At 45.6% G+C, this 12,667-nt stretch overlaps 1 pseudogene; it reads right to left on the bottom strand.

The window, feature by feature from the left end:
• Positions 1-4,945: 4,945 nt before the first annotated feature.
• Positions 4,946-7,999, bottom strand: LOC100610435 (dnaJ homolog subfamily B member 6-like; annotated as a pseudogene).
• Between the last annotated feature and the right edge of the window lie 4,668 nt (positions 8,000-12,667).

Raw genomic sequence — 12,667 nt, forward strand, 5'->3', positions numbered from 1 at the left:
TGAAGTTCCTTGACTTTGGAGATCACTCCCTCTTAGAACCCTTAAAGCCCTCCTGGCTGTGCCACTCATCTGGCACTTGATGTACATGCGGATGTTGTCATTTTTCTTATGCCGGCTGCTCTCCTCAGTTAGATCATAAATGGATTGAGGGCAGGGAACGGCAAGATAATTCCTGTGGATGGAAGGAATTCTGTCTTCCTCCCTCTCTAGCTGAAAGCCTTGGACATAATAAGTGCTTAGTGAATGCTTATTGAATGAATAGAGAAAATCAATGGTGAAAGGATGAATCACAGAATCATGGCTCCTGGGTGTACTTCTTAGAGCTGGTTTTGTACTTTGCTGCCCGGGGCCCGGGCCTGTCTGTGTTGTCATATATCACTGAGCCTCACAGGGTGTTTGCAAACACCTTGGGAAGTGGGCAGGGCAGCTAGTTAGGCTCAGAGCCAGAATGCCACTCCAGAGGCCTGACTCCAGGGAAGGTGTCTTTTCCACTTTACCTGGATGCCTTTGTCCCTTAGGGCTGCTATAACAAAATACCATAGACTTGGTAGCTTATAAACAACAGGAATTGATTTCTCACTGTTCCGAAGGCTGGGAAGTCCAAGATCAAGGCAGATTTGTATCTGGTGAGGACTCACCTTCTGGATCATAGATGGTGACTTCTCGCTGTGTCCTCACATGGTACAAGGTGTGGAGGAGCTCTCTGGAGCCTCTTTCATGAGGGCACTAGTTCCATTCAGGAAGGCTCTGCCCTCATGACCTAATCACCTTCCAAAGGCCCCACCTTGTAAAACCATCACACTGGGGATTAGGTTTCAACATAGGAATTTTGAGAGACACAAGGATTCAGACCACAGCACCAGAATGCGGCTGAGAGCTTAAAGTCTCGGCAAGCACTGGCCCTGTACCCAGAGGTTAAGATTTAATTGTCTGAGTGGGGTCCCTAAAACTTGCCAGGTGGTTGTATCCCACCACCCCTGACTGAGAACCACTGCCCTACTCCAACGTGGAGGTAGACCAGGCAGCATGGGGGCTTTCATGGGCATGAGTCCCAGCTCTCCTACCCACTATCTGTGTGATCCTGTAAGTGACTTGACCTCTTTGAGCCTCAGTTTCCTCATCTGTAAAATGGGGACAATGATAGCGCCCAGCCTCTAGGTAGGTTGAGGAAATTGAATGAGACAATGTGTGAACCGCTCTTAACATGTCATAAGTACTCAACAAATGGTAACTGCCATTATTATTATTATTATTATTATTATTATTATTATTATTATTCTGTTGACATGTATGAGTGAAGGTGGAGGAGAGCCTCTGGCCATAAAGCTGTCCCTGTCTTGTGTTTCACGTAGGTCTGGACCCAACATCCCAGCACACATGAGCACCTTGTGCCCAGGAGAGGGCTGCTTGGCTGTCTCCAGCCCCTGTACCCAGCAGGCCATGGAAGTTTGAAACTGTAACAAATCATTTATTATCCAGGAAGGAGGGATGTAAAGGGAGAGACTTCTGCATTTAAAGCATTTTTACTTTATTAAGAGCCTTTCTGATGTAAAATATGCTCACACAGTCACTTTCCACGGCAACTACATTACCATTATTTTCAGCACTCTGAGGACAAGATGAGATTAGGTGTGGGGAAGGGGCTGGAGTAGGGTGAGCATTCGAGGGCTGGATTTAAATCCAATTCTGCAGGTTGAGTCTGTGTTAATGCAATATTATAGGATTTGGAGGCAAGGGCCTCTGTGGCTTAATCCAAGGTTCTCCAACATCTGGGTCATTGGCAATGTCACTGCTGCTTTTATTCTAACTATATCGAGAGAATAGTCAGGGTGAGAGCTAATTCTTAATTCCCACAATTGCTTGCCTTTAAGGCACCAAATAGGCACTCCTGCCAGCAGAGCTTTCTTGATCACAAGAGACCTGAAATAGAAATGGTTTAACCCTTTCTGGATGATTAGACAAGGCAGGGGAGTCCACATCCCCAGTATCTTTCTACTCCTTTCAGATGAATTTCAAACAGGAGAGCTTAGAGATCAAAGAAGGATGCACATTTAATTACCCCACTGCAGCCACAATCTGCTCAACCTGCCAGGAGGCCCCATGAACATGAGCAAGTAGCAGCGCCACAGTCACCAGGCATAGATTTATCAAAGTCTCATGTGCTGGGCTTTCTGAAGGGTGTAGTGATTGAGAACTCAGCCCCTTCCCAGAGGGAGCTCAGATTTTAGTATGCAAAAAACTATAATAAAAGATACAACTGTGACCAGGGCCTTGAGCAAGCAGGGCAGTGACTATTCTTAGGCTGACCTAATAGCCGTTCCCTATCTCCTTCTTGTTTTCCTTGTCTACTCTAGGGGACTTAAATCCCCATTTCCTGCCCTCTGTTGCAACTAGTCAGTGATGATGTGGTTTGGGGTCATGAATTTTAAGTGGAAGTCTGCTAGTGGGTTCCAGGAAAACTTCTGTTCTCCGGATTAAAAAGGAGGAAGCAATTGGTCCTCCTAATTCTCCTTTATTCTTGCCTGGAAAGCAAATATGATGCCTGGATGTGTGGCAGCCATCTTGCAACCGTGAGGCTGAGAAACGGGTTCACCAATAACCAGTCACAAGAGAGGACCCCCAGTGCTTGGAGGACGGCAAAGACTATCACTATGCCAACCACCATGACTAGGATTCTGAACACTTCTGCCCATTGCATTGCGGGCTGTAGTTTTACCAATTGCTTGAGTCCCGTGAGATAGAACAGACTCACATGCAACAAGTTACAGGAAATGGATTTATTACTCAGCAATAGTCAGCAAGGGACAAAGAAGACTGGGAGCCACTGTGAGCCAGTCCCCTAAGGAGTGTGAATGTGTTCAAGAAAGCTGCCCAGGGTGGATGGAGTTTCCACTGCTTGTGCCCTACTTTCATGGCAGCTGAGGGCCCCTAAAAGATAGCTCATTTCCAGTTAAAAGCCTCAGGGGCTCCATGACTCACCGAGCAAAGCTTGGAAGGACATCCTACCTCCAGGGAAGAGAGGAACAAAGTGTGGGCTGTCCTGAACAGTTCCCTCTAACTCAAGATCTTACATTCCCCAGGAGGAACAGGAAAAGAGCTAAGCTCTTTCAGGCAGTCCTATCTCAGGATGTTGCATTCCAGCACCTTCTAAAGTTATTCTGAGAACTACATGCAGAAAGGAAGGGGCTAGGAACTAGGTCTTCCAAGTCCATCTGGGGACTGTACCAGATAAAGGCCACTGTGGAGATGCTGTCCCTGATATTGTCAGGCCCCCAAAGCAAAGTTGGCAGCTGCCTTCCATGAGACGACCTCTTATGTGAGGAAAAGAAATCCCTATTTATCTAAGCTTCTGTAGTTTTGTGTGCCCTGAGGCTCAATGTAATCCTGATACAGACACAGAAAAGTACAGATTAAGTGTCAGGGGGCTGTCCAGGTGGGACAGGGGAGTTGGCACAGGAGAGGTAAGGAAAGACTTCATGGGGGAGGTCGTGGCATTTGAGTGGATACTTAAAAGACTTCAGGGTTAAATATGTAGAGATGGGAGGAGAGTAAGCCATGGTGTGGGCAGAGGCTGATGGGGGAAGCAAGAACCGCTGGGGAAAAGAGGTGAGCAGGTTGCAGAAATGAAACCCAAGCCTGAGTGAACAACAAATACTCGTGTGATTGGGAAGCCCAAGGCTGGACTCACTTCAGACATGTTTGTATCCAAGAACATACATTTTATCGTTGGGAGTTTGTTGCCTTTTCAGCTCTTCTTTCTTCCTTTGTCCTTGAAGAGCTGCCTTTGAGCAGCAGATAAGATGACCAGTAGTCGTGTCAGACCCACATTCTTCCAGCTTAGGAACGTGTGTGGAACGAGAAGGTTGGACTTCTTTTTTGTTTGTTTTTAATGCACCAAACGCATTCACATTTATTTTCGTTTTTTAAAGCAAATAATAAAGACCCAGTTTACTGGCTTTACTTTTTTAAACCTAAGCTTAACATGACATACATAAACAATTGTCAAAACGAAGTCATCAGCATTCGTGCACAATTGAAAAACATCCTTAATGTATATTAAATCAGAAAGTATTACCATTAAAGCATGAATATCTTTCACTACTAAATACCGAATAAAATCGAAATGATTTCGGTAAGAGATTCATCCTGGCAATGTTAATGTCATAGCAGGCTGATACTACTTGACTCACATTTCAGACACAACGGAAAAGCAGGTCCATGCTGGTATCAGTGTATGATCTTGTCCTACCACTAAAGAGTCAAGGCTCACCTTGGAGTAAGTTTAATAAAAAAGCAAAGTGCAAACAGAGATTTACAACAATTTTAAAGACCAAAAAAAAAAAGGTCTCTGTTATGGTTTGGCTCTGTGTCCCCACCGAAATCTCATCTTTTAGCTCCCATAATTCCCACATGTTGTGGGAGGGACCTGCTGGGAGATGATTGAATCATGAGGGCAGGTCTTTCCTGTGCTGTTCTTGTGATAGTGAATGGAACTCATGAGATCTGATGGTTTTAAAAACAGGGGTCTCCCTGCACAAGCTCTCTCTCTTTGCCTGCTACCTTCCATGTAAGATGTGACTTGCTCCTCCTTGTCTTCCACCATGATTGTGAGGCTTCCTCAGCCACATGGAACTGTAAGTCCAATTAAACCTCTTTTTTTTCTTTCTTTTGTAAATTGCCCAGTCTCAGGTAAGTCTTTATCAGTAGCATGAAAACAGACTAATACAGTCTCAAATAAACTCAAAAGTCTATGACAAATAGGGGCTCTGATGAGCTGTTTTTAAATACTTTAGATTAGGTGCAACTATACTGAAAGGCAAGTTCGTTTGAAATCATCAAAAAATTGTTCCTGTTAATCTTCAAATGGTGCTTGTTGTAGTTGAACATTTCTGTTAAATGTGTGCATTGAATTGCTTGTTATCCAAGCTCAGCTGCTGCCTGCCCCTCACCATGTATTGTTAAAGACTTTATTTAACTGGCCATCATTTAACTGGCTGTCATCTTCAACTTCTACTCTTTCTTGACAATTCTCTTTGTTGTGGTTTTTCTGCTGTTAACCATTTTAGTAGAAGTTGATATCAATTTGAAGTTGCCCACCCCACTACCACCAAAGGACATGGAGGAGAATGAAGTGAGGCCCCTGTGACCTAGTGACCTGATTGAAATAAATCCTGTATCAAAAGAAGAAAATCCACTTCCAAAAGATGGAAGTCCAGTGAAGGCAGAGAAAAATGACCACATCCCTCGGCCTCTGCTTCCTCGGGGATCCCCTCTAATTCCCAAAAAAGTCCTCAAATGAATCTTCAAAGGAGTTGAATGAAAATGGGTCCCTTCCACCAAATAGTTCCCTGAAGACATCACCTGGGTTATGGAATGTGAAGCCAAGCTCACACAGACTGACAAAATGACTTCTATCTCCTACCTCCCTCATTTAATACTTCTTGGCTGTAATTGTCACTTTTTTTTTTTTTTGCTGTGGATGTCTTTTTTTTTAAAAAAAGCATCTGGTAGCACCTCATATGGCTCAGTCACTTGTTTGAATTTTCTCTCTGCTTCTTTCCTCTCAGGGTATTCTTTTTTTTTTCTGGGTGCCAATTCAGTGCCAGTTTCCAATATGCCTTTTTAATGTCCTCAGGTGAGGCATGTCTCTGCATGCCTGGAACTTCTTGGTAATCCACTCTGTTTTAGCAGATTGCTGGAAAGAGGAGGCAGGGAGACAGCCCAGGTCTCCTCTGGGCTCCTGCACACTGTGCTGGTGGTGGCGGTGGCAGCCCCTTGCGCTCTCCTTTCTCTTTCGCCTCTTATCCATGTATCTGGCCTTGACAAGATCACCATTGGCCTGGGTTGGCTGATTCCCGATCAATTCACCACAGACAGAGAGATATGGGGACCTCTGAATCACAAGTGTGGGCAGAGTCTCCACCTGAAACGTCACCAATGTGTTTGATAGCCTCAAGGGGCCACAAAGAGTGAGGGTGAGTTCCCCAAAGGGTCAGGAGAAGACAGTGGGTAAAGCATCCTGGGTAGACTAAACCACAGTCTTCTATAAGCAGGTAATTTAGGTGCAGCTAAGACAGACAGGTAGTCAGGGCTCGCTGGAGCGGCTCGGATCCACCTACGCACTGAGAGGAGGGTGGAGCCACGGAAGCTCGCACCATTTGCAGTGGGGAGGAGCTTGGCCTCTCGTGTTCTGGGTTGGTACCCTGGGGATTCAATCTGTGAGGCAGGAAGCCAGCTAGTAGGACTTTCACTTTGTTGGGAGTTCCTATTTCCTTTTTTTCCTCTTTGCCCAATAAATTCAATTTTTCTCACCCTTCAAAGTGCCTGTGAGCCTAATCTCTCCTGGCTATGTGACAAGGACCCCGTTTTTAGCTGAACTAAGGAGAAAGTCCTACAACATAACTAGATGAGGTTACGGCAGGCACTAAATCTGCCCCGAGTGCTTGACTCAGCCTCACCTGATCCGCTGCAACAGCCTCCCCTCTGGACTGAGATGGTGAGCATCAGCCAAGGCAGGACTCGGCACACGGTGCAGTCAGCAGCCTCTCCAGGGACACGCCAAGGTTTCCAGGAGGCCAGTCTTTGCTGGAAATTTCTCAGTGACCACTTTTCCCCCTTTCTTTCTTTCTTTTTTTTTTTTTTGAGGTGGAGTCTCACTCTGTTGCCCAGGCTGGAATGCAGTGGCGCGATCTCGGCTCACTGCAACTTCCACCTCCCTGGTTCGAGCAATTCCCCTGCCTCAGCCTCCGGAGTAGCTGGGATTACAGGCGCACGCCACCACGCACAGCTAATTTTTTTTTTTTTTTTGTATTTTTAGTAGAGACAGGGTTTTGCCACGTTGGCCAGACTGGTCTCAAACTCCTGACCTCAGGCTAACTGCCTGCCTCGGCCTCCCAAAGTGCTGGGATTACAGGCGTGAGCCACCGTGCCTGGCCTTCCCCCTTTCTTTACCTGCCTTCCTGTTGGATGGATACATGGCTATTTTCTTACTGTTAGAGACACATTCTCTCTCTCTCTCTCTCTTTCTCTCTCTCTCTCTCTCTCTCTGTCCATCTCTCCTCTCCCTTTGTCTCTCTCATTAAAGCAAAGAACATAGCAGGAGGAATGGGAAAAGTAGCAAATCCCAGGCTAGTCTCATCATTTCTGGGCTGAAATGGAACCACTTGTGGTGTGTGGAATCGTGGCATCCGGCATGCCACATTCCCTGCTCCCTGTTGTCCTGCCCTGTCTGCTACAATCACCTGGAGCCCCTCCCTCAACCAAGACATCAACAACAGAAACAAAACTGCTTCCTCTGACCAGCAGGAAATTTCCAGGTGAACACACTCTGGCTTAAGTAATTAGGCAAAGAATGTGGCTTTGTGCAGTTGTGGAGAGACTCAACTTGCTCTTAGAGTCTTTGTTTCTGTTCAGTCCCTGGAGTGCCCCTGCTTCCACTGCTGTCCTTTGCCACTAGACCGGGCAGAAATCCGCCTTTTTCCTGCATTCCTTCCACTGTTGTTGATTCAGCTCATTTTACATACCAAGGCACCTTTCCTGATTCCATTCTTTGGCCAAAGACTCCCTCAGAACTTTAAGAACTTTAAGCCACCAAATGCAGCAGGCACTTTTTTTTTTTTTTTTTTGAGATGGAGTCTTGCTCTGTTGTCCTGGCTCACTGCAACCTCCACCTCCTGGGTTCAAGTAATTCTTCTGCCTCAGCCTCCCAAGTAGCTGGGGCTATAGGCGAGCGCCACCACACCCGGCTAATTTTTGTATTTTTAGTAGAGATGGGGTTTCACCATATTGGCCAGGCTGGTCTCGAACTCCTGACCTCGTGATCCGCCTGCCTTGGCCTCCCAAAGTGCTGGGATTACAGGCGTGAGCCACCACGCCCGGCCAGCAGGCACCTCTTATGCTTGCTTTGAAAATATACTTACGAGGTTAGTGCCCATCTTCCTGTCTCATGATTCGAATCCTTTCCTTCTTTCTTCCCTAATTCCTGTTCTTTTTCTCTCATGACCCCTGGCTACCCATTAGCCTTTGGAAAAATTCTATTATGTTTGACTGTTTGTTTTTTTCTTTTTAATGTATATGTTACCAGAAAGGGGTCCCAATCCAGACCCCAAGAGAAGGATCTTGGATCTCACACAACAAAGAATTTCAGGCGAATCTACAGAGTAAAGTGAAAGCAAGTTTGTAAGAAAGTAAAAGAATAAAAGAATGGCTACCCCATAGACAAAGCGGACCCGAGGGCTGCTGGCTGGCTGTTTTTATGGTTACTTCTTGATCATATGCTAAACAAGGGGTGGATTATTCATGAGTTTTCTGGGAAAGGCGGAGGGGGCGGGAGGATTTCCTAGAACTAAGGATTCCTTTCCTTTTAGACCATATAGGGTAACTTCCAGAGTTTGCCATGGCATTTATAAGCTGTCATGGTGCTGGTGGGAGTGTCTTTTAGCATGCTTATGTATTATAAGTAGTGTACAATGAGCAGTGATGATGACCAGAGGCCACTTTTGTCACCATCTTGATTTTGGCAGGTTTTGTCCGGCTTCTTTACTGCATCCTGTTTTATCAGTAGGGTTTTTGTGACCTGTATCTTGTGATAATGGTCCTGCCAACCTCCTGTCTTTTTTTTTTTTTTTTTTTTTTTTTGAGACGGAGTCTTGCACTGTTGTCCAGACTACTGGAGCGCAGTGGCGCAATCTCGGCTCACTGCAAGCTCCGCCTCCTGGGTTCACGCCATTCTCTTGCCTCAGCCTCCCGAGTAGCTGGGACTACAGGCGCCCGCCACCATGCCCAGCTAATTTTTTGTACTTTTAGTAGAGACGGGGTTTCACCGTGTTAGCCAGGATGGTCTCGATCTTCTGACCTCGTGATCCGCCTACCTCGGCTTTCCAAAGTGCTGGGATTACAGGTGTGAGCCACCGCACCTGGCCCAACCTCCAATCTCATCCTGTGACTAAGATTACCTAACCTCTTGGGAATGCAGCCCAGCAGGTCTCAGCCTCATTTCACCCAGCCACTGTTCAAAATGGAGTCACTCTGGTTCGAATGCCTCTGATGTGTACAAATCTATTGTGCTCATTGAAGCTTGCCTTTTTATACACTTCTTGGCTCAGAGAAATATTTTTTTTGGAGGCAGCAAATGTAGCAGAAAGAACAGGCAATTCTGAAGCAAGAAGAGTGATATGGTTAGGCTTTGTGTCCCCACCTAAATCTCATCTTGAATTGCAAGCCCCGTCATCCTCACAGGTCAAGAGAGAGACCAGGTGGAGGTAATTAAACCACGGAGTGGTTTCCCCCATGCTGTTCTCGTGACAGTGAGTGAGTTCTCACGAGATCTGATGGTTTCATAAGGGGCTCTTCCCCCTTCATTCGGCCCTTCTCCTTCCTCCCACCTTGTGAAGAAGGTGCGTTGCTTCCCCCTTACCTTCTGCCGTGATTGTAAATTTCCAGAGGCCTCCCCAGCCATGCTGCACGGTGAGTCAATTAAACCTCCTTCCTTTATAAATTACTCATTCTCGGGAAGTTCTTTATAGCAGTATGAAAACAGACTAATACAAAGAGTTTTCTGTTTTAACTCCTGGCACCGTCACTCACTGTTGTGACCTTGGGCAAGTTGCTTAAGCTCTCTGTGTCTGTTTCTTAATCTGTACAGTGGGTATGATATTAATACCTATCTCTTAGGTCTTTTTTTTTTTTTGGTCTTAAATGATTCATGGGAAAAGTATGATGTATGCTGAGAAGCAGCACAAAGACATTTCATGTGTGTGGACCTCATGTACGTGGACCATGTGGAAGGCAGCTTTAGTCCTGACTGCAGAAAAGCGATGTTCACATGCGCGTTGGGAACTGGCCTGCGCACCCAGATTCCCAGATCCAGGAAAGCCCTTCATTTCCAGTGCTTTCCATCCTCGCTCCAGCGGCAGATGTTAGAAGCTGACTGAGATGTTTTCTGGATTAATTGCCCCCAAACATTCAGGGTTTTATGTTTTAGAATGTCTGAACAGGTTGGAATTTGAATCTCCCTTCTGCCACTCCTTGTCTTATTTTGGAAATGAACTTAAAGTCACATTTTTGAGATTCCGACTATGTGACGCATTGAGCTATTTGGAGCGTTGGTTTGCGGCTGTTTCTAAGCCTGGACTCTTGACACGGCTTTGCCTGCAGCTCTGGACTCTCCCTCAGGCTCCAGGGCTCCCTGTGTCCTTGCGGTGCTCTGGCCTCTTGGCTTCTGAGTTAGATTGGGCATCTCTCAGATTCCTTGGCTACTGAGTCTGTACATCCCATGACTCCCGTCCTCCCTCTCCTTCCACAAGCCGGTCGGTGACCACGCAGCCTTCTAGGTGGTCCAAACTTTCTGGAGCTTTCCGCTGGGAAGATCCTAATAGCCCTAATCCCTCCTTTAACATCAAGCAGAGCTGCCCTCAATCTTTTAATAGAAGCAGGTGAACTCCGACTAGATTTTTTGTGCACCAGTGAGGCTTGCTGTGTTTACCGGTATATAGGATACATTCCCCGCTTTTCCCAAATGATGGATTATATATGCAAAATAAAATTTTACACTTTATATATGAATAATGTATATGTTACAACATAAGATATATTACGTATTACATAATACTATACACATAACATATATCAAATATATGGCATTGTACGATATCTAATTGTTTATTATATACACAAGTTTTCTTGTCAGTCTTAGACGCTTTGGTATCAGGGACAGCTGGCAGGCTGAGAAAGAGGTAAAATAATGGGGCATGCTACCCCCTAGTGGCAGAAGATGGCAACATACATTTTGCAAATGTGAGCGCTTTTCATCCCCTTATCAAAAAACAAAACAAAAACCAGAGACCACACAGATGAATATGGAATTTGAGTAACTCCCCTATGTTATGAATTTAAGTATTTTTTCACTGCAACTCATATTCCTAAATACCAAGATATTTCTTTTTAGCTCTGTGATTTTATTCTTGTTTTTAGGGATAATAGACTGTGTATCAAAACCGTATTTTTTAATGGAGTCACAATCCTGTGTACTATATTTATAGGAATAAAATATTTCCCTTACAGCTTAGTCTTTATTTATTTTTCCAAAAAACTTTCTGAAAAATTGAGATGTATCTGATATCCCCGGGCATTTCACATGCTGGCAAACATGGCATTTTACTGGCTCTGGTGCACAAAAAGCCCCTGAGCGCTCACCTAATGCTTCTGTGAAGTCAAGGGTTCCGAGCACACTGACTCCATGTTGCTAGGGAGCCTCTCTAGGAGGCCAGCAGGCCGCTGGGCGGCCCCGACTGGGATCTGCTGTGGTATGTGGCCCTCTTTGCTAGTGCAGGAGCTTCCTCCGGTCACTTTACCTGCATTCCTTTGAGCCTGGGGCCCAGGCGGGGGACCCTAGCAAGAGGCTTACGTCGTCCCCTGATACCAGGCATGGGAATGGTAGCACTTGCTGATTGTGTGGGTCTCTGGCCACAATGGAAATATTTAACACACAACACCTTAGAGTGGAGGTGGGCAGATTTTTCTCTGAAAAGGACCAGAAAGTAAATATTTGACTAAATTAATTAATCAATTTATTTAGAGACAGAGTCTGGCTTTGTTGCCCAGGCTGGAGTGCAGTGGTGCAATCTTGGCTCACTGCAACCTCCACCTCCCAAGCAATTCTGCTGCCTCAACCTCCCAAGTAGCTGGGACTACAGGCGTGCGCCAGCACTCCTGGCCAATTTTTGTATTTTTAGTAGAGATGGGGTTTCTCCATGTTGGCCAGGCTGGTCTCGAACTCCTGACCTCAGGTGATCCGCCCACCTGGGCCTCCCAAAGTGCTGGGATTAGAGGCGTGAGTCACTATGCCCTGTTTAGAAAGTAAATATTTTAGACTTGTGGCTCAATACAGTCTCTGTCGCACCTCCTCAGTTCTGCTGTCATGGTGCAAAAGCGAAAGGATGTGACTGTGTTCCAATAAAATTTCATGAACATGAATATAATTTTCATGTGTCTTGAAATAGTACTCTCCTTCTGAGTTTTTTCAACCGCTTTGAAATGGAAAATCATTCTTAACTTGCTGACAGTATAAAAACAGACAACAGGCTGGAAGTGGCCCGAGGGCCATCGTTTGCTGACCCTCGTCTGAGTATCCCATCATTCCTTTCTAGCTATGGCAGTCTTTTCTAACAGTCACAAACAACTGAATTCACGACTCTATTCTATCCAGTTTCCTGGATAAAACATAGTTCATAACCGGTTAAAATTTCTGGTCAATTCCAAACAGGCGCATATTTATTTAGATGTTTAGAACTGCTCTGTGGAGCCCAGCCCTTTATTTCCTCCAAAGAATTTGTTGATCCACTGAAAATTTTCTTTCAAAAGCAACCTTATGGATGTGTTTTGTACAAGTCTCATTTAGAACCTTTGGGGCCTCACTCAGTCACCCCTGAATCCTCATCTTTTCATGTACACACCTCTGTCCATTTTCTCCTCTTTTCTTCCTAATTAGCTGCCTGTATAATTAAACCTTTCCTCATTTAGAGGTTCTGAGCCCTCACTGATGCACTAATCTCCCTGTCGCCCTCCTGTTGCCTCGTCTATTTCCTTTTGAGATGGAGGGCCCAGCACTGAACGGCAGTCAAGGTCGGGCCGCCCGCATTTGTATTACACACTAGTTCGCCATTACCGT

This window comes from Pan troglodytes, chromosome 13 (genome assembly GCF_028858775.2).
Source record: "Pan troglodytes isolate AG18354 chromosome 13, NHGRI_mPanTro3-v2.0_pri, whole genome shotgun sequence".
NCBI classification, from domain to species: domain Eukaryota; kingdom Metazoa; phylum Chordata; class Mammalia; order Primates; family Hominidae; genus Pan; species Pan troglodytes.